The sequence below is a fragment of the Pteropus alecto genome, unplaced genomic scaffold, assembly GCF_000325575.1.
Source record: "Pteropus alecto unplaced genomic scaffold, ASM32557v1 scaffold119, whole genome shotgun sequence".
Lineage (NCBI taxonomy): Eukaryota > Metazoa > Chordata > Mammalia > Chiroptera > Pteropodidae > Pteropus > Pteropus alecto.
In genome coordinates this window covers 2,476,426-2,499,173 of record NW_006442487.1, presented here as the reverse complement: position 1 = coordinate 2,499,173, position 22,748 = coordinate 2,476,426, and the positions used below count along the sequence as shown (strand labels likewise).

The 22,748-nt window shown below is 35.6% G+C and overlaps 1 long non-coding RNA gene and 1 pseudogene across 3 annotated transcripts in view; both read right to left on the bottom strand.

Moving 5' to 3' along the window:
• Window positions 1–324: 324 nt before the first annotated feature.
• LOC112470878 lies at window positions 325–443 on the bottom strand (annotated as a pseudogene).
• A 6,135-nt stretch (window positions 444–6,578) lies between these two features.
• The window catches only part of LOC107196363, a 158,847-nt gene continuing 142,677 nt past the window's right edge, over window positions 6,579–22,748 (bottom strand). For all 3 annotated transcript variants that reach the window (XR_001517760.2, XR_001517759.2, XR_003043051.1), the window contains exons 2-4: window positions 10,887–11,035; window positions 9,216–9,298; window positions 6,579–7,924 (exon numbers count right to left, since the gene is read on the bottom strand). This is a non-coding gene — a long non-coding RNA (uncharacterized LOC107196363). The remainder of the gene's footprint in view (window positions 7,925–9,215; window positions 9,299–10,886; window positions 11,036–22,748) is intronic.

Below are 22,748 nucleotides of genomic sequence, written 5' to 3'. Positions count from 1 at the left end.
TCTAATTTCTGTAGGCCAACTTACTTTTCCAGCTTATTTAAAGTATCATCTAAATGGTAATACTAGCTATAACCACTGGATTTACCTTCCAAATCCTTAGGACATGGAACCTTTCTTATTCACCAATAAGGTACAATCTTCTCCAAAGCAGGTCTTATCTTTATGCATAACCTCTGTACTTGGCTTTCAGAGAATATATTTATTTGAAGAAATTTTTTTTCAATATTTTCTATGGAGGCAACCCTTGGTTGACCTCAGAGATTGCAATGACCTTGTCAGCTTACAATCTCTTATTATTTATTTATTTATTAATTATTTTTTTAATGTCAACAGCACCCAGTCTTCCTAGATGATCTCCCATCCAAGTATTAACCAGGCCCGACCCTGCTTAGCTTCTGAGATCAGACAGGATCAGGCTTGTTCAGAGTAGCTTGGCTATAGACTGAAGAGATTTTAAAAATAGTGTACCTATGTACTCAGAACAATATGTCTCTTAATTTCTTTGCTATTTGATACCAACAATTTTTTTTTTGAAAAAGTAAAACAAGATTAAATCAAAGGAGTACGATATTACAGAATACTTTTATAAAGGTGTTTGTTGTCATGATTAGAGCTGCACCTTTGAACAAAATTATAGCATTAAGGATTCACTCAAATTTCAAGCCTTGCCCATGAGTGCTTGACTCAGTCATATACTAGCTGATTTTCCCTTTTAAGTTGTTATAAATGCAAAAATAATTTTTATTTTTATTGCCTTTTAATCACAAAAGTAATGTATATTCACTTGGAGAAAATTTGGAAAATTCAGAGAAATGGAGAAAATAAGATATCATTTGTTAAGATTTTAGTATAATTTCATTTATGATTGTTCTCTGAATTTATATAAAGTTAAAAATACAGTTGCGATCGTACTTACATACCATTATATGACATATTTTCTTTCAATAAATATATTTTATGTCACTAATCATTTTCAAAAAGAGATATTTATGATAATTTTAAGGTCCTAATATTTCATATAAATATAGTACGCATAATTTATTTAATCTCCTGATATTTGGGCATCCAGACTGTTTCTATTTATTTTACTATAAGTTATAACAAAGATAATTTTTAAAAAATAATCTTTCATTTATTTCTGCTAATAAATTCATCTATACAACTTATTCAGGTTTGTTTCGGAGTTTCTCTCTACATTAAAACACTATCTTTGGAATTGCTATTGTCAATGTTGACTTTATATAATAGGTCTTCCAATAATGTAATTTTGTTCAATATAATTTTGTTATAACATTGATGACAGAACAATTAATCCAAAAACTTACATGAAACCACAAAAGGCCCTGACTAGCCAAAGAAATCTTGAGAAAAAACAAAGTGAGAGGAATCACACTCCCTAATATCAAACTTTACTATAAAGTTACAGTAATCGAAACAGTATGGTACTGGAATTAAAACAGATATATAGATTAATGGACTACAATAGAGAGCTTAGAAATAAATCTTTGCTTATATAGTTAATTAATCTATGACAAAGGTGGCAAGAATATACGATGGGGTAAAGACAGTCTCTTCAAAAGTGTTTCTGGGAAAACTGGACAGAAACATGCAAAAAATTAAATTGGACCATTTTCTTACACAATATACAAAAATGAGCTCAAATAGATTAAAATTTTCAATGTAAGATCTGAAACTATAAAACTCCTGGAAGAAAATATAAGCATTAAACTTTTTTAACATTGGTCTTAGTAATATCGTTTTTGATATATCTCCTCAGACAAGGGAAACAAAAGAAAAAATAAACAAATGGGACTACATCAAACTAAAAAAATTTTGCACAGAGAAAGAAACCATCAACAAAATGAAAAGACAACCTACTGAATGGAAGAAGATATTTGCAAATCATATGTCTAATAAGGGGATAATATCCAAAATGTATAAGGAGTTTATACAACTTAACACCAATAAATAAATAAATAAATAAATAGACAAACAAATTAATAAATAAATAAACCAATTAAAAATGGGTAGAGGACCTTAATAGACATTTTTTTTTCAGTGAAGACATGTAGATAGCCAATGGACATATGAAAAAAATGCTCGACCTTGATAGTCACCAAGTAAGTGAAAATTAAATCCACAATGAACTATCATCTCACACCTATCAGATGGCTATTATTAATAGGTCAACAAATAGAAAGTGCTGTCAAGGATATAAAGAAAAGAAAACGCTTGCACACTGTTGGTAGGGTTGTAATTTGTGCAGCCACAATGGAAAACATTGTGGAGAGTTTTCAAAAAATTAAAAATAGAGCTACCATATGACCCAGCAATTCCACTTCTGGGTATTTATCTGAAGAAAACAAAAACATTAATTCAAAAAGATATACACACCCTATGTTCATTGCAGCATTACTTTTATTATAGCTTCGATATGGAAGCAACCTAGCTGTTCATTGAAAGATGAATAGATAAAGAAGATGTGGTATGTATACGTAAATCAATCAATGAAATATATATATATATATATGTATATATATATACATATATATATATATATATTTAATGAAATGTTACTCAGCAATAAAAAATAATGAAATCTTATCATATGAGACGACCTGAATGGACCTAGAGGTTATTATGCTAAGTGAAATAAGTCATACAGAGAAAAACGAACACAGTATGATTTCACTTATAAGTGGAATCTAAAAAAACAAAACAAATGAATCAACAAAACAAAACAGAAACAGACACATAGACATAGAGAACAAGCGAATGGTTGCCAAAGGGGAGAGGGGTTGGTGATGAGAGTGAAAAATAATACAATAAAATAAAAACTTAACTGACAATGAAATAGCTTAACACAATAGAATTTCTTTTTGTAGGAAGTATAAAAACTATAAAATTAGTGAAGAAAAAATATGTGATAACTTGTAAATATGGTATACATTTGTTAAAGTGTGTTTATGCCAGTAAATAGTTATTTTACTGCCGTTCCAACAACAGTTGTATAAGATGATCATAATATAAGACAATTGCAATACTGGTGCAAACATAAGCAAGCAAGTAAGTAAGTAAATAAATAAATAAATAAATAAATAACTTTGATGAGGTGCCTTAGGAACTCAACTCTTGTTTACATCAATTAGTCCTTGGCAAAACTGGTTTTATTATATGTCATTTTGCCACAGTTCCAAGAACCTATCAACGATGTCATCTGAGGACTTACTGTATCTTTCACAGAGATGAGAGATTTACAGTATTTGTTGTTTAAATTATTTTAGATGCAGTATTATAAGATATTTTGGTATGTGTTTTTTTTTGTATTCTTGTTGATCTTTATTATTTTTATTGATGTATACATTTATATTTGGACTCTAATTGGCCCTATCTTTTGAAAAAATGTAACTGAAAAAATAGTGAAATGATATAATACATTGAGAGAGGAGATGAGAAAAAAAGATGCAAAAGTTTCGGTTGATATATGTAAAGCTAAGTTACATACATTTAAGATGGCTATGAACTTTGAAAAAGAAGTTTATTTTTAAATATTTCTTGTAGCTACATTCTATAAGATGTGAAAAAATGAAATCTCTTTCACAGAGTATATTTTGGATCATTTCACTGTGGAAAGATCATTGAACTGATAAGATAATTCAACAAGCAATCATTTAATAATTTTGTCTACGTTTTCTTATATAGAGAGAATAACAACATTTTCTTACTATATACTATGCACTTTGCTATTCTTTTTATATACATCATTTTATCCAAACTTTACAACTGTTTTATGAGGTAGATACAATCATGCTCAGTTGCAGCAGAAGAAGCTGAGACCACATTACAGGGAATAATTTAACACAGATATCAGAGATAAGAAATAGCGGACTTGAGGTTTGAGCCCAGGCCCTAATTCTAAAGAATATGCTGGTCAGGTCAATGAGAACAATCAAGTCTACTGTAATGCAGGAGCTCCAGGCCAGAAATCTGCACCTGGGCCTTGAATATTAAAAAAAAAAAAAAAACCACCAGGAGGACCAGCAGAATGAGACATGCTGCTTATTACTCACAATATAAGGAGACTTCAGCATTTGGTCAGTTGGAGCTGCAGAAAAAGGCAGGCAGCCAGCCATCCAAAAGCAGGCATTGTTTTATATGCGAAGAGAGGGGAGGGGCATTGCCTCATCCCAGGAACAAGAGTCTTTTCCAGCAGATGAGAGCCAAACATGCTGCCTAGCTAGTGTTGGGGAGGACCAGACCGGCAGTGTTCTCCAGTGGAGCAGGGAGAAAATGTCCATGGGAATGACCAAAAGAGCAGATAATGCCAATGGGAGCAATGGGAAGTGTCCTTGGGGGCAAGCACAGCCCAAGCAACACTTTGTTCATTGTCCTCCTTGAAGCTGCTGACCCAGCAGCCCTCTTTGCCTCCCATATCCATGGCTGTGTTTGAATTAACCGCACATTTACATATAAATTATAAATTATTATCAATATGTTTGCTTTCTGTTTAAAATACTAAGAATTTGTTTGAGTACACAGCAATTCCAGGATATTAACAAATCTGTGTTTTAGACCTAATGCTAGTCTTAGAATCAGAATGTAGACTGGGATGAATTGGCTAAAGTATATGTCATTTTATAAAGTCCATGCTAGGAAACCAGTTAACTACTCTTAGGGATATCTCAATTACCCATACAACTTTCTTCTCAAATATAATGAAAAGTAGGGAATATTTTTACTAATATAACCACCTTTTCAAATGGAAGTCAAAGAGCAAAGAGCAACAGGTCATTTCCTAGGTGACTCTAGGCAGGGGCTCTCTCTAGAGAAAAGAGATAAAATGACATTCACAGGCACCACAGAATGTATGACAGATGGCGCAATATCTGCCCTATTCAAAAAATTGAACTGGTTTAGAAAGCAATGATTTCTTCTATATATCTCCCTGTCAGTAGCAAATAATCAAATCACCTCAGACACTTTGAACTTTCAACTTATTTAACATACAATAGTGTTCATTGAAAAAATGTTTAACAAAGAGTACAAATAAATTAATTTATGGTGGTTTTCTTTTTCAGATTTGGGTCAGAACAATAATTTATCATTTAGCTCTTAGGGAGTTGTGGTTATTTCAAACCAGAGAAATTTAATTTTCTTCTAAAATTTTTACTTATTTATCTTAGCCAAAAGAAATATTACATCATTAACCTCAAAGAAATTCTAATAAACAAAAATAATTTAAAAGCTTTATTAGGTTCAATTAATTGGTTATAATAGCCTGATTTTGTCATGTTTCAGTAAGCAATATATTGTAATTTTGATGATCTCCAATTCAGTTCAGCAAATAAGTTCTGCATAGTAAAGCAAAAATTGAGTTGTCTTGATAATTATCAAAATCATTGGTCTGTTTTGTATTTGTAGTAAATTGGTTAATTAGCTTTTTAATTGCATTTCAAGTTTAAGGACTCTAAAACAAAGGTAATTTATTTTTCCGTATAAACTAGTATGTTCATATTTCTAACTTTCAATGTTTACAACAAATTTAAAATAATCTTTTCATATAACAAAAATCACTATAGTACACTTAATAATAGCTTCGGACATTCGTCTTACAGTTTCAGTATTATTGAGATGGGCATAATCATAAGTGCCTGTCAAACAAAAGATTATTATTCAAAAGATTTAGGCTTATAATTCAAAATCTTATTTATCCTTTGTTCATCCTAGCATGGCATTAAACTCTGTGGGTCAAAAATCATATCATAAAAGTCAGAAATGGCTATTTATGGAACATGCATTTGTGACAAGTAGCATTTTATAAGTATGTTTGTCGAGCTTGTAACATTACTTGAAATTCATGTTTTTTGATTTATCTTGAAAGATAAATCCTCATTTTGTTGTAGCTGCCAGCCCCTGATAGACACATGGAACACGAGAAATCAGTGAGTTATAGGAAACACACTCTTTATTCAGCCAGCTGGATCTGCCAGGGGTATGCAGACTCCAAATTAAGCAGCCCCAAAATGTACAGGTACAGGGTTTTTAAGCCCTAAACCCCATTCTTCATCCTGTTTGAACACACAAGTCTATTTTTCTTCTTTTTACTAACTGTCAACCCAGAGGTTGGTTGTGCAAGCGGGAGGTACAGAAGCAGAGTGTTATGTTCCCATGGGCGATAGCCAAACAGTAATTTTTCCAACCAGCACATTCCCCACTGGCCTTAGCAGAAAATCAAATCCTTGATTCTTTATGTGGAATTTGCTTATACCCTCTATTTTGTATTACTAAAAGTTTAATAGAATTAATTCTTTTCCTTATATATGCAAACAAGAAATTGAGGAAACATGGGCCAAAAGTTAACAAGAGGAGGAGGAGGATTAAAGGTCCAGCTACAGCAGATAGGAGGGTTGTTAGCCATGGCGACCAATTGAACATCCTATGAAACTAGTTATCTGATTCTAGTCTTTGTTTTTCCCCGGCATCTAAATTTCTCTGTGCTAGTAGTAAGCTTTCTCTAATTATTTCAGAGTTATTGGCATAGAAGCAACAGGTTTCACCTAGAGCCATACATAATCCATCTTGTTCGAAGAATAATAAATCTAAACCTCTTCTATTTTGGAGGACTACTTCTGCTAGTGAATCAACTTGAAGTTCCAGTCTGCTGAGCTTAGTTAAGTTTAGGCGAGTTCCTACCTCAACATAGTAAAGAGGTTTTGGGTTTAAGCACAACCAGCAATCTTGTCGATGCCTGGGGTGGTCTTATTTAAGATCTTGTGTATTGTTGTTAGCATAGTTATTGATGTTCCTTCTGGTTCTGGTTGTGGCTGGTCGAATGCCTGGGTTTAATAGCTGTTAGGCTACTACTTAGAGGGGCCAGAGCTGGAGTTGGAGTTGCTCTAGAAACAGAAGTTTTCTTAGGTGTAAGACTTTGGGGTAGTCCCAGAACTAGAAGTGGTTTGTTGGGTCCTATAGGGTTAGCATTCCTGGGAGGGTGCTTAACCTGTATAGTAAAATATAATCCTGAATCATACCCGGTTTTATATAATCTGATACCCCGTGTCTGTCTCGTGAGCCAATAGTGTTGTCCCCCAGGGCTACCAGTTTTGATGGTGATTATGATAGGGTTGCAAGACCCAAGAGAGCATGTGGAGGGGCTTGGCGCTCTTATTAATCTAATATGATTATCATTCTGTTTTTTATAATTATCTATAGTGGAAATAGTCTCACAACCCCAGTTAGTATAAGAAAATTGGCCTTGGCCAAGTCCCATATTACCTATGTGGCTAGATGTCCCTAGGTAATGTCCTTGAGGACAAATATAGAGTTCTATCTCTAAGAGGCTTTTCTCAGCTGATAATATGCCACAGCCGGGTCCCCTCCTTGTAGCCTAAGTATGCTCCTCCGCCTAGGAAGGATCCCGATCCAAGGTGGTGTCCAGCCATTGCGATGGCGAGGGGATCTCAGGCAAGACAGCACAAGTTTACTCGGATCTCTGGAGTACCGTGGCTGGTGATGTTCTGGGTAATGATGTCACTGGTCTAGGTTACTATAAGCTCCTATACTCTAGGTCAGTGTATGTTTCTGTATGCCTGGGCTAAAGAGGGAGAAAGGAAGAAACAGAGGGTTAGATTTATGTATGCTTGAGTCTTAGTCTTAAGGGCCCATCTTCCTGAGCTGTCCACTCTTGTGCTGCTTTCACGTGGGAGTGATGAATCCACGATGGGATGCTGTCTACTTTAACTGCAGTGGGTGTCATCAGGTAGACAGTGAAGGGTTCTTTCCATTTGGGTTTTATTCCCTTGGAAGTGAATTTCTGGATTCACACAGAGTCCCCAGGCTGAAACTGATGGGGAAGTCCCTCCCCTGGGGCTGAGCGGGCAGCACAAACGCAGGACCAAATCTTCTTCTGTACACTTTGAAGGGCCTGTAAAGATTTAAGTAAGACAAAGTTACGTAGTTCTGCCTTTTTCTCATCTTCTATTCTAGGTACTAAAGGTGGGGGTTTTCCAAAGAAAATTTCAAACGGGGTGAATCCATTAATATATGGAGTACACCTGGCTCGAAGAAGAGCAAAGGGGAGAAGTTCTACCCAGGTCCCACCAGTTTCTAATTCTAACTTGACTAACGTCTCTTTTAGGGTCCTATTTATTCGCTCTACTTGGCCCAAACTATGGGACCGGTAGGCATAGTGAAGTTTCCATCACAAATTTAGGTAGCTAGCCAATTATTGTGATACTTTTGCTATGAAGACTGGCCCATCATATGACACTAAAGTTCCAGGAAGACCAAATCGAGGGAGGATTTCTCGTAGTAGTTTCTTAGTAACTACTAAGGCAGTCTCTTTCCTGGTGGGGAAGGCCTCTACTCATCCTGAAAAGGTGTTTATAAAACCAAGAAAATATTTGTAGTCCCCCACAGTCGGGGTTACCTCAGTCAAATCAAATTCTCAGTGGTCCCCCGGATAAGTTCCTCTTTCCCCATGCCTAGGTTCTTCTATCTTCCCCTTTGAATTAACTTGGGCACAAGCCGGGCATCATGAGGCAATCTCCTCTGCAGTTCTTCTCCCTTCTAACAAGTAAAAGTAGTGGTCTAAAGCTTGGAGCATCTTAGTTTGTCCTAAGTGTATGATCTGGTGTAGTTGGTGGAGGAGAGTCCTTCCAAGGGCCCGTGAGAGCCCAATTTTTCCATCTGCGGTCATCCACCACCCCTGTTGGTTCCTAGTGGCTCCTTTATCTTGAAAATATATGTTCTCTTCCGCCATATAGGTCAGAGACAGAAGCAGTTCTGGGTAAGGGACAACAGTCAGTAGATGTGGTGGAAACCCCACTGGCCTTGTGGCCACTGTTCTTGCCTCTGCATCGGCTCATCGATTTCCCTCAGCCTCAGGACTATTCCCTTTTTGATGCCCTTTTCAATGAACAATAGCAAGAGCCTTAGGCATCTATATGGCTTCAAGTAAGGCTAAGATCTCCTCCTTGTTCTTGATGTCCTTCCCAGCTGAAGTCAGAAGCCCTCTTTCCTTGTAGATGGATCCGTGTACATGTGCAGTGGCAAAGGCGTATTGGCTGTCAGTGTATATTGTGACTGCCTTATCCTTTCCCCATCTTAGTGCCTCAGTGAGGGTGATGACTTCGATCTTTTGAGCAGAAGTCCCATGGGGAAGAGCTTGTGACCAGATGGTGCCAGTTAGAGTTACAATTACTGCCCCAGCATACCTTCATACTTCCTGCATGAAGTTGCCCCCGTCCGTGAATAGAACTTCATCGGCCTCAGGCAGAGGGGAGTCTTTGAGGTCTGGCTGCAAGGAACACACAGCATCAGTGAAATCTATGCAGTTATGAACAGGGGTCTCGGGGTCTGGGTCTGGCAACAGATTGGCTGGGTTGATGACAGTAGCTTTGAATTTTAGCCATATGTTTGGGGTCATCCGGTACCTCCCTGTTGTTAAACACCTTCTGGGCTATCTTGACAAGTTGGGACAGGTTCATCCCTGCAAAACTTTCTAATTTTTGTAATTTACACCGGATATCAGGGGCTACCTGAGGAGCAAAGGCTACATTAATTGCCCACTGGTTCTCAGGGGTCTCAGGATCAATGGGGGTGTATACCCGGTATGCCTCCTATAGTAGTTCAAGAAATGCTCCGGGAGATTCCTGAGTTCTCTGTATAACTTCAGTTACCTTAGAAAGGTTAGTTTACTGATGAGCAGCCATCCTAATTCCCCCAATTAGAATCTGGTAGTACCGATCTAATGCCGTTCTCCCTGCCTGAGAATTGTGTCCCCAGTCTGGGTGGGTGGAGGGAAATTCCTCCTCAATCTGTTCTCGTGCTTCCTCAACTCTCCTCCTTCTTGCAGCTTTCTTTTGTGCTTCTGCCCGAATGCGTCCGCGTTCTTCCGCAGTGAAGAGTGTAACTAAAAGCTGTTGGCGATCATCCCAGGTGGGGCGGTCAGTCTGAAAGACACTTTCTAAGAGTCCCATTAATGCTTGGGGTTTCTCAGAGAAAGGCGGATTCTGTGCCTTCCAGTTGTACGGGTCACTAGTCGAGAAAGGCACGTAAACCATAAAGGGCCTGTATGTGTGATGTCCCTGGGATGGTGTTTCTCACAAGGGGAGGATGGCCGGGGTCGTGGTATCGGCTGGTGCCCTGCCCAGAGCAGGAGCAGGGGGTCCATAGGGGTTACCTGCCCAAGTCCGAGAAGGTGAGGCGATGCTCTTTGGCCTCTGTTGTCCTGGATTATAAGGTGGGGGAAGGTCACTGTCCTCTGGTGGAAATTGGAGGACTGAGGGACTGGGCTGTCTTGGAGATTCGGTTGCCATACGTTTTGGGGTGCCCACAACTAAGACTCGCACCCCTAGAGAAAGGGCACACTGGCGGAGCCAAGGAGGGAGGTTCTGAACAAGGTGATGTAGTGAACCTGATCGGGATGTCTCGGGTCTCCCGTGACAACCTTCCAAACATTCCTCACTAAACCCCTGTCAAAGGAACTCTCCAGAGGCCAGTTTACACTAAAAGACGGCCACTCAACTTCACACAATGTTCTTAGTCTGCCTGGAGAAAACTTTATGCCATAATTAGCTCCCTCTACAAACCCTTCTTTGAAATGTCGCAAAGACACCCTAAGGATGTCTTCTGTGAACTCAGGCCTCCCCCCATCGCTTGCGCAGAAAACACAAGACACTCAGATGAGAACAATTACTGGGGTTTAGGTGGACCTGGAGAGGTCTGCCACCTACAACCCACACAAGACCAAAGATAATAGACAGAATCTGATGACAGGGCACAGGAGGCGGCATCCTGTGGCCTGGCTACGGTCCAGGAGATATGACTGCGTCCAGTCTCTCCACGGACCCCCCAATGACCAGTCAACAGAAACAGAAAGGTACCTTTTTATCCAGATGTCGAGGCCTCGGAGATTCCCGGCGGGATCAGGAACAAAGAGTGCATCCTAAAGGTTGTGTCCTTGATGATTGCATTGACCCTGTCACAGCATTCAAGGGCCCTGGAACATCTCAGGGTGGCCACCCCTTTGAGTCTGTAACAGAGACAGCAACCACTTCAGAGACTGGTCCCATCTTAGATCTCAGGGCCACTCCTTGAGATCTCACTGGGGCCTCCAAATGTTGTAGTCGTCAGCCCCTGATATACACAGGGACCACCAGAAATCAGTGAGTTATAAGAAACACACTCTTTATTCAGCCAGCTGGGTCTGCCAGGGGTATGCAGACCTCAAATTAAGCAGCCCTGAAATGGAAAGGTACAGAGATTTTAAGACCTAAACCTCATTCTTCATCCTGTTTGAACACACAAGTCTATTTTTCTTCTTTTTACTAACTGTCAACCCACAGGTCTATTGTGCAAGTGGGGAGTACAGAAGCAGAAAGCTTATTGTTAAAGCGTTATGTTCCCATGGGCGATAGCCAAACAGTTATTTTCTAGCTAGCACAATTTCAGTGTAAGAGGTACTGTGTATATATTAATACATAAATACTGGCTCATAGAACATAAATTGCACTTTTGAAATGTAGACCCATACAAAACCTCATGAGTTTTATATAATTTGAATATTTCAACAAATTTAGGAATATCACTAGAATGTTCAGCTCTGTCCTCCTAAGATAGAAATTATAACTAAAACTCTGAAGGTTAGTTAACTTCCTTTGATCAGTATCTGGAGGAATCCAGGCTGCATTAAAAATGTGACTTGAAGATAACATGTACTAGTCGCTTTTGACAATTTAACCATAAAGTCAAAATTCTTGCTATCCAGTGTGTAATTACTACCAATTATCGAATATTTACTATGTTCCGGGTACTACACTAGGCATTTCCTAGATCTTATTTCTAAAATTCTATCACAAGTTCTATAAGGTGAACATTATTATCGCCATTTTACAATTGCTAATTGACAGAGAGGGAATATGAATCCATAACGGACACAAAGCTTTTGCTTTTGCAGCTATGTCATACTGTAGCAGTCTACTTAAGCATGATCTAAATCAAAGAAATCCCAAAAATGTGATAACACATGGTACTTAATTTAATTTAAAAACCATGTTTATTCACATAGCAGTTGCAATGTGATGTACCCAGTGTTTCATTCATTTAACAAGTATTTATAGCATTGTTTAAAAGAGGTCTAGTGGATACACAATATCCTTGGATGTACCCAGATAGTTCTGATTATGATTATTGTTATATCTATTAGAAGACACATACATGCTAGAGCTGAACAAAATAAATAAATGGAAGATTCTGTTTAATGTCCACTGATATGATATGAAACCACTGATATAAGATGGATCTAACGGGTCCTACACACCTTCTGGAGCTATGTTGATGGATATGTATCATAAAGTGGCCATTTGGTTAATCTACAGATGCTGTGTGAATAATTGTTATTCCTTTAAAGGAGTAGTTCCTTTTTTTTTTTTTTCTCATAGACCCTTTTGAGAATCTAAGAGCTATGGACACTTTCCACAGGAGAATAAAATATATGCAAATATACACAGTTTTTCATAACATTTCAGGGAGTTCTTAACCCTGCCAAATCCCATTTAGGCCCTGACAATACAGATTAAGAACACTTACCATAGAACCGCTTTGCTTCAAAGCAACAAGAATGCTTAGGCACATCCAAAATAAAAATATTTAGCAATAATTAAAGTATTTGCCTGTCAGTTTTATTATTTATAAAAAGCATAGCCATCACAACATAAATTATTGATTATTGGCACACACTTATAAATATAGTGTTAGCTCTTAATCTCAGTTAATTTATTACATATAGAAAAGAACAAAATATTCTTTTATCATAAATATTTTATAATCAACAACACATTTTTTTTTAATCAACAAAATCAATTTTACTGTCTATTAACTTTAAATATAGAAAACTAGTTTGGCAAATTGGAAAAAAATACAAAGTATTACAAAATAAAGCCAATTAAATATAATGTGAATATTATGTTCTACAAATTGCCCACTTCATGAGTCCTGAATGTGAGACTTAGCTAAGAAGAGAGGGTTAAAGAATTTGCAGTATTGGATGGAGAAATCTGTAAGAGCTTGGCAGCTATGTGTGAGATGGAAGACACAACTGCTTTAGTTTTGCTCAAGAGTATAAGCATATCCATGAAGTAACACTATAGGAGAACTCCAGATAGATGCAACCTATTTTGATTAAAGATCAAAAGCTCAGAAGAGCAACTTTCCACAAAAGATAATTTACGTTGATTAAGAAGTCAGAAGTTTGATGTGATAGTGGTATAAGTTTTCTCCATTACCCATTTGGATATATGGAGTCAGAAAGAGAGAATTAAGGTGAAGAATATGATTAATTAACAAAAAATCCAATCTTAGAATGCTCATTTCAGTATTTATGATTCAGACTATTTTAAGCAAGTTATTTTCCCAAATGCACTAAACATAGGAATACAAACTCACAATCTGCAGATGTGTTTTGCTTAGCTTTGCAATATATTTTAATGACCTTTAATGCCCTTAGGTGGACATGCACTCTTACACCCTCTAATTTATCACAGGCCCCACCCACTCTTATCACTTTACTCCCTCTGCTTCATTCCTTAATGTTAATTGCCTGGGCCTTGAGGGCATCTGAGTTTAAGACCCTGTAACTAGAAAGGAATCATTACTGTTAATACTTTTAGAATACAAGGACTCACATTTATTTGGTAGCTAAAATAATTCACCTAAAGATAAAATTATGAAATGTGTATATTAGTAAATATGAGGCAACAAAAAACGGAATAGATTGGACTATACAGAAATTAAGATTTTTTGCTTCTTAGAAAACATAAAGTTAAAATATCAAGATGAAGAAAAAATATGTTATAATAAATCAAATAATGAAAATCTTTAATATTAAAGAGCTTATATATACATATAAGTGCATATGTGTGTGTATGCACTAAAACTCAATAGATAAATGAGCAAGGATGTAAATTGATATAATGTAAAATATAAATGGCTAAAGAAGATAAGAAAACACTTCAATCTCATTAGCTATCAAAGAATTGCCAATAGGGTATATTCGTTTATTCAACAAAGATTTTTTCTAATGAAAATATTCAAGCCTAGTAAGAATGTAATAAAAGTGGATACACACTTTTGCTAGAAGTAAATTGGAACAACTTTTTTATAAAGCAGTTTGTTAATATGAATTAAGAATCATAAAGATTCATAACGTTTGACATTCTTCTCTTCCAGAAGCTTATATTAAGAAAGTATATACAGTAGTCTCTCCTTATCTACTGTTTCATTTTCTATAGTTTTAAGTGCCAAAGGTCTATAGCAGTCAAAAATTATTAAAAGGAAAATTTCAGAAATAAACATTTGATAAGTTTTATATTACACAGGCTTTTGAATACCATGATGAAATCTCATGTCATTTTGCTCCATTGCATCTGAAATGTGAATCATCTCTTCATCCTGTTTGTCCTCATTGTATATGCTCCCCTTCTGTTTATCACTTAGTAGTTATCTTGATTACCAAATAGACTGTCATGATATTGCAATACTTGTGTTCAAGTAACACTTATTTTACTTAATAATGGCCCAAGGCACAAGAATATTAAAGAATTTTAAAGTTGGCAATTCAGATATGTCTAAGGGGGGACTGCTGTACTCTCAATCTTGGCCAAAGTAAAAACAAACCTAAGGAAATTGTCAGAGATGCTAAGATTACTTTTATAATGATTTTTATTGAACCATTATATATAATAGAGACACACTGGAAACAGCAAAATATCCAATGAAAAGAGAATGTTCAGTTAAAGTGTGGGATATCATATAATTACTAAAATATTTACACAAAATTTACAGTGACTTGGATAAAAGATTAAAGTAATATCTAATAGTAAGTATTACATGCTCATGATATGTCAAGCATTTTACTATGTGCTTTAAATGCATTATTTCATTGAAGAATTTTTTTTAATGGAGCAAGGAAATTTGAGGAAGAGAACTGAATACAAAGTCAATATGGTATGATCTCAACAATATTAAACATGCATAGAAAAAAAAAACTGAAAGAATATATGTGTAAATATATTCCCAGTTATCACTGGATGATTTTTTCTCCATTTTTTGTTCTTCAGTTAGAAATGTTCTAAAACAAATGTATATTAATTTATAATCAGAAACAATAAATAAAAAAATAATTATCATATAAATACCTCACCAAAGAGAAGAGACCAGCTTGACGGTATTTCTGACCCTCTCATAGACTGTGATTCTTTCATTCTTAATTCATATCCAACTACACATATGTAGCAGGACTGAAGCCAAATAATCTGTTTACCTTCATATAAAGACAATGCATATTTATTTTCCGTAAATGATCTTTTAAATGTAATATAAAATGTTTTCGTTAACAAGTTATACATGCCGATAACTATAAAAGTCAGGTAAGTGAATGAATTTCATTGTGGATATTTCATTTACAAATCAATATTAACAAGTTATTAGGAATATGTAATTCAGTTATATTCTTATTAGGAATAATCATCTATATCTCATACATATTTAATATTAGGAATATGTAATTCAGTTATAGTCAAGGGGAAACAAGATCCCAACTAACTTCTGACAGTTCTTAATCTACATGGAACAGTTTCTCAGCTGCTTGATTATTTAGCCCATATAATTACAATGCAGTCTCCTCAGAGATAGCAAGTTACATCTACGTTTTGATGTTTTCTTTGTGATCTGAGTTAAATATATATGTCCTTATTGTATATATCATTATTCAGTCCACTTATATAAATTTGCCATGTCAAGATTAAAATCTGTTTTCTAAAATTCTATCTAAAAGGCCTCTTCAAATGTCCTAAAAAAAGCATAGACAGAAAATATTATTTTCTAAATTTCTTATACTCATGGTCTTTCATTAAGTTTTATTATACAATACATTCAGTAACTTTCCTATTTGTGTCTGAAGTTCAAAAATGGTGGTTGGTTACTTGCTACAAGCATATGTGATTAACTCTACATCTGTAGAGATACTACCTGAAAGAGAAATTTTGATTTGCCAAAAGCAGGACACCCAAATTTATTTGACAAAAAAAGATATCTATCTTTCTCAACTTTATACTCAATATTTTTTTTTCAATTACCATTGACATTCAGGCATACAACATAGCAGTTAGACATTTATATAATTTAAAAAGTGATCCCCCCAATCAGTCTAGTACTCACCTAGCATTATACATAGTTACTATAATATTAAAACTATATTCCCTGTGCTGTGATTTACATCCCTGTGACTACCAATTTGTCTTCTTAATCCCATTACCTGTTTTTACCCAGCCCTTCGATACCTTTCCCATTTGGGAACCATCAATTTGTTCTCTGTATCTACAAGTCTGCTTCTACTTTGTTTATTTTGTTCTTTAGATTCCACATATAAGTAGGATTATATGATATCTGTCTTTCTTTGACTTCTTTCACTTAGTCTAATACCCCCTAGGTCCTTCCTTATTGTTGCAAATAGTAAGATTTCATTTCTTTATAGCTTTATTGAAGAGTAATATACAATTAATTATTTGCTTATATTTACATTGTACAATTCAATGAGTTTTTTTTTTCATTTCTAGTTGGCATACAATAATGTATTAGTTTCAGTTGTACAGCATAGTGATTAGAGATATATAGAACTCACAAAGTGATTACCCCACTATATCTACTACACCTCTTCCCTCTTACATATTTATTACATTATTAACTATTTTCCTTGTGTTATATTTTATATATCCATGTCTATTTTGTAACCATCCATTTGTATTTCTGAATCCCTTTGCCCTTTTTCACTGTCCCTCCAAACTCTCTCCTGTCTAGCAGCCCTCAAAATATGCTCTGTTTCTATGTTTGTGTTTTTGTTGTTGTTGTTGATTTTGTTTTTTAGATTTCACATGTATGTAAAATCATGTCTTTCTCTATTTGACTTACTTCATTCAGCACAATACCCTCTAGGTCCATCAAGGCAATATCTTTTTCCATCCCCTTCCTTTTAGTCTATGTGTGTCTTTTAATCTGAAGTCAGTCTCTTGTAGGCAGCATATGTAGAAGTCTGGTTTTCTTCTCCATTCAGCCACTCTATCTTTTGGTTGGAGCACTTCATTTTTCTTCCCTTTGAGGTACTCGTTGATAGGAATGTAGTTATTACCACTCTTTAATCCTGTTTTTGATATTTTTTTTTCTTCTTCTTAAAGAAGTCCCTCCAACATTTCCTGTAATACTGACTTGGTGTTGATAAATTCCTTTAGCTTACTTTTGTCTGGGAAACTCTTTATCTGTCCCTCAACTCTAAATGGTAGCTTTACTGTATAAAGTAATCTTGGTTGTAGATTCTGGGGTTTTATCACTTTGAATAATTTGTGCCAACCCTTCTGTCATGCAAACTTTCTTTTGAGAAATCAGCTTCCAGTCATATGGGTGCCCCCTTGTAGGTAATTAAATGTTTTTTTTCTCTTTCTGCTTTTAAGATTCTCTCTTTGTATTTCATCTTTGGCATTTTAATTATTATGTGTTTTAGTGTGGGCTTCTTTGGGTTCATCTTGTTCGGGACTCTCTGTGCTCCCTGAAGTTGTATGTCTTTCCTTCACCAGGTTAGGGAAATTTTCCATCATTATTTCTTCAAATAGCTTTTCAACTTTTTGTGTTCTTTCAGGTATCCCTATGACACGGATGTTTTTATCTTTAATTGTATCCCATAGGCTCTTTAAAGTATTATTATAGTCTCGGCTTTTTTGTTGTTGTTGTTGCCATTCTAATTGAGTGTCCTTGGCTTCCCCATCCTATATATTGATGGTTCGATCCTCTTCTTTACCCACTCTGTCGATTCCCTCTAATATATTGTTCATCTCAGATAATGTATTCTTCATTTTTGACTGGTTCCCTTTTATAATTTCCATTTCCATTTTTATGTTTTTTTTTTATTTCTTTGTTAAAGTTCTCACTGAGTTCATCTACACTTCCCCAAGTTCATTGAACATCCTTATAACCAGTGTTTTGAACTCTACATCTGTCAGATTGCTTCATCCATTTTTCTTGGAGCTCTGTTCTGTTTTTTCATACGAGTTCTGCTTCTTTTTCTCCCCATTTTGGCTCTCTTTCTGTGTCTGTTTCTATGTACTAAGCAAAGCTCCCAAGTCTCCTGGTCATATTCGTGTGGCTTTGTGTAGTAGGTGTCCAGTAGCACAATCTTGAGAAGGATTCAGCTGCAGGCCAAGTTTAGCCCCAGCCTATACCCCTCCAGTCCACCTGTTAACATTCAGCAAAAAATCCACAGATGCTGTGCTTATAGCTGCCTCAAGAGGCCATGCCAGAAACCGAGGCCAGCTGCCACCAGTGTGGGTCTTGGAGCTGCTCCACAAGGGGCACGGGACACACTGAGGACACAGATGGATGTGGCTTGGGTAGGGCTGTGAGTTGGGAGAGGCAGAGTTTCAGGGAATTCTCTGGGTGGAGCGACCTCTATTATCCAGTTTGATGATGTCTCAGCTATGGAGGTGCTGCATCCACACACTGGGAATGAAGAAGGCTCAACAGAGGAACAATGGATACCATCAGCACTTTTGCTCAGGAGAATGTTTCGTCTCTAGCCCTTGCTCCAGCAACTCAGTGTTCCCATGTTAGTCCTTGGTGACTCCTGCATAGCCAACCCAGCACTAGTACTCAGAGGGAGCAAGTTTGTCACAGTAATAGTCTGGTTGTGGACATGGCCCCTTTGAAAGGAACATCTGTAGCTGCTGGCTGCATCTGCCATAGCCTCTCTCCCACTCAGCCTCTTGGGACTGGGAAGACTCACATCTTCTTCCCCTACTTTCTACCATTACAGAGTGATTTCTTCTTTTTCTCCCTAGTTCTAGCTATTCTGTTCTTCTAGACCCCGGGCATCTCTGCTTGCTGTTTACTCCATGTTTCCATTACAACTTTGATGTGGTCGCAAGAGAAAATGTAGAAAGTCTCTATCATCTACGCCATTTTGCCCGGTCTCTTCAGTAAGATTTCATTTTTATGGCCCAGTTATATTTCATTGTATATATGTGCCACCTCTTCATTATCTGATCATCTATTGATGAGCATTTGGGTTGATTTCATATCTTGGCTATTGAAATGTGCTTCAACAAATATCTGCAATGAAAATAGGGGTACATATACCTTTTTGATTAAGTTTAATAAGTTTTGTCTTTCTTTTTTTCTTTGAAAAAATACCCAGAAGTGTAATTGCTGGGTTATAAGATAGTATTTTTTTTTTTAAGAAACTCAATACCGTTTTCCATAGTGTCTGCACCAATTTATAGTTTCACCAACAGTGCAAGAGAGTTCCTTTTCTCTACATCCTCACCAACACTTGTTTGTTGATTTATTGATGATAGCCATTCTGACAGGTGTAAAGTTGCATCTCATTGTGATTTTAATTTGCATCTCTGATGACTAACAACATTGGGCATCTTTTCAGATGTCTGTTGTCTATCTGTATGTGTTCTTTGGAGAAATATCTATTCAGGTTCTTTGCCCTTTTTTCAATTGGATTGTTTGTATTTTTGGTGTTGAATTGTATGAGTTTTTTTTTATAAATTTTGAATATTAACCCCTTATCAGATGTATAACTGGCAAATATCTTCTCCCTTCAGTAGATTCTCTTTTGGTTTTTTAATGGTTTCCTTTGTTGTGCAAAAGTTTTCTTAGTTTGACATAGTCCCATTTGTTTATTTCATTGTGATTGTTTTCCTTTCTCAAAGAGATATATGAGAAAAAAATATTACTAAGAACAATGTCAGAGCATTTGCTGCCTATGTTTTCTTCTAGAAGTTTTGTGATTTGGGGTTTTAAACTTGTCTTTAACCCATTTTGAGTTTATTCTTGTATATGGTGAAAGAAAGTAGCCTAGTTTCATTATTTTGCATGTATCTGCCTAGTCCTCCCAAAACCATTTATTAAATAAATTTTACTCATTGTATAGTCTCGCCTCATTTGTTATAGATTAAATGACCATATAGGCGTGGGTTTATTTATCAGTTCTGTATTCTGTTCCATTGATCTAATTGTCTTTTTTTATGCCAGTACCAGGATTTTTTTTTTTTTTTTTTTTACTATTGCCTTGTAGTATAGTTTGATATCAGGTAGTGTAATATCTCCAACTTTGTTTTTTTTTTTCCTCAAAATTGCATGTCTATTTGGTGTCTTTTATGGATCCATATACATTTTAGGATTATTTGTTCTAGTTTTCTGAAAAACGCATTGGTATTTTAATAGGCATTGCATCAAATCTATCGATTACCCTCAGTAGTATGGACATTTTAACAATATCAATTCTTTCTATCCACTAGCACAATATATTTTCCATTTATTTGTATGTTCTTCAATTTCTTTTTTCAATGTGTTATAATTTTCCAAGCACAAGTCTTTTACCTCTTTGGTTTAACTTATTTCTAAGTATTTTTGATGTAAATGGGATTGTTTTCTTAATTTCATTTTCTTATAATTTAATATTGGTGTATAAAAACACAACCAATTTCTGGATATTAACTTTGTATCCTGCTACTTTTCTAAATTCATGTATCAGTTCTAACAGTTTTTGTGGTGATATCTTTTGGGTTCTCTATTTTTGTATCACGTAATCTGCAAATGATGACAGTTTTACTTCTTTTCTAATTTGTATGCCTTTCCCCCCCCCCCAGTCTGATTGCTGTGGCTAGGACTTCCAGTACTATGTTGACTAAAAATTTTGAAAGTTGGCATCCTTGTTCCTGTTCTTAAGGAAAACATATTTAGCATTTCCTCACTGAGTATAACGTTAGCTATGGGTTTGTCCTGTACAGCCTTTATTATGTTGAGGTATGTTCCTTCTATTTCCACTTTGCTGAAAGTTTTCATCATAAATGGGTGCTGTATTTTGTCAAATATGTTTTCGCCATTGATTGATATGGCCATATAATTTTTGTATTTTATTTTGTTTATGTGATGTCTCAAGTTAATTTGTGGATATTGAACAAATCTTGCATCCTAGAAATACTTGATCATGGTTTATGATCTTTTTAATGTATTGATGAATTTGGTTTGCTATACTTTGTTGAGGATTTTTGCATCTATATTCATCAAGGATATTGGTCTATAATTTTTTTTTTTGGTAATATCTTCATCTGGTTTGGAATCAAGGTAATGATAGTTTCATAAAATAAGCTTTAGAGGAGTCTTCCCTCCTCTTGAATTTTTGGAATAGTTTGAGAAGAAAATGTGTTCATTCTTTTTTGAATGTTTAGTGAAATTGACTTGTGAAGTCATCTGGTCCAGAACTTTTGTTTGTTGGGAGTTTTTCTGATTCAATTTTGTTAGTAGTAATTGGTCTCTTCAGATTTTCTGTTTCCTCTTGATTCAGTCTTGGAATATTTTATTTTTCTAGGAATTTATCTATTTCTTCTAGGTTGTCTATTTGTTGGCATATAATTGTTCATAGTATTTTCTTATCATTCATTGTATTTCTGTAGTGTCATGCCACCTCTTTTCTTTCATTTTTAATTTTATTTATTTGAGTTCTCTCCCTTTTTTTCTTGATAAGTCTGATTAAAGGTTTATCAATTTTGTTTGTCTTTTCAAAGAACCAGATCTTAGTTTTATTGATATTTTGTATATTTTAGACTCCTCTATTTCATTTGTTTCCACTCTGATCTGTATTATTTCTTTCCTTCTACACACTTGGGCTTTGTTTTCTGTTCTTTTTCTAGTTATTTTAAATGTATGGTTATATTTTTTCTTTGAATTTTTTCTTTTTACTTGATATAGATGTAATGCTATGAATTTCCCTCTTAGTGTTGCTTTTGCTGTGTCCCATAGATTTGATGTTGTGCATTCGAAAGATTCCTTCGACTATCCTCATTTAATTTTTTTTTTTTCATTTTTGCTATTTCGGTTGGGAGTTTTCTATTAATTCATCTTTCAAATTGTTGATTTGATCTTCTGCTTAATTTAATCTACTATTGATTTCTTCTAGTGTATTCTTCATTTCAGTTATTGTAGTCTTCATTGCTGATTTTTTTAATGGTGTCTAAATCCTTTTTTTTAAATGCGTATTACCTTTTTGTTGAAGTTCTTGTAAGTTTCTTGAGCATCCTTACAACCAATAATTTGAACTCTGTATCCAATATATTGCTTGTCTTCATTTGTTTAGTTCTTTTTTCTAGAGTTATCTTCTGTTCTTTCATTTGGAACATGCTTTTCTGTGTCATCATTTTGGTTGCCTCTGTGTGTTTGTTTCTTTGTATTAGGTACATCTGCTATATCTCCCAGTCTTGGCAAGGTGGCCTTATGTAGTAGGTGTCCTGTGAGACACAGTGGCACAATCTCCCTGGTAACCTAGGCCGGATGCTCCAGGAATGTACTTTGTGTGGGTCGTCTGTGCCCTCCTATTGTAGTTAAGCCTTGATTGCTATTGGTGCACAGAGAGTGGGATTGACCTTCGGGCTGACTGGCTATGAGGATTGGCCATGACCCCAGCATATGACATAATAAAGGCCATATATGACAAAGCTAACATCATACTCAATGGGGGAAAGGTTAAAACGTTTTCCTTAAGATCTGGAACAAGATAAGGATGCACACTTTCACCACTCCTCTTCAACATTGTATTGGAAGTCTTAGCCATAATACAAAGACAAGAAAGAAAATAAGAGGCATCTGAATTAGAAAGGAAAAAGAAAAATTCTCATTATTGGCTGATGACATCA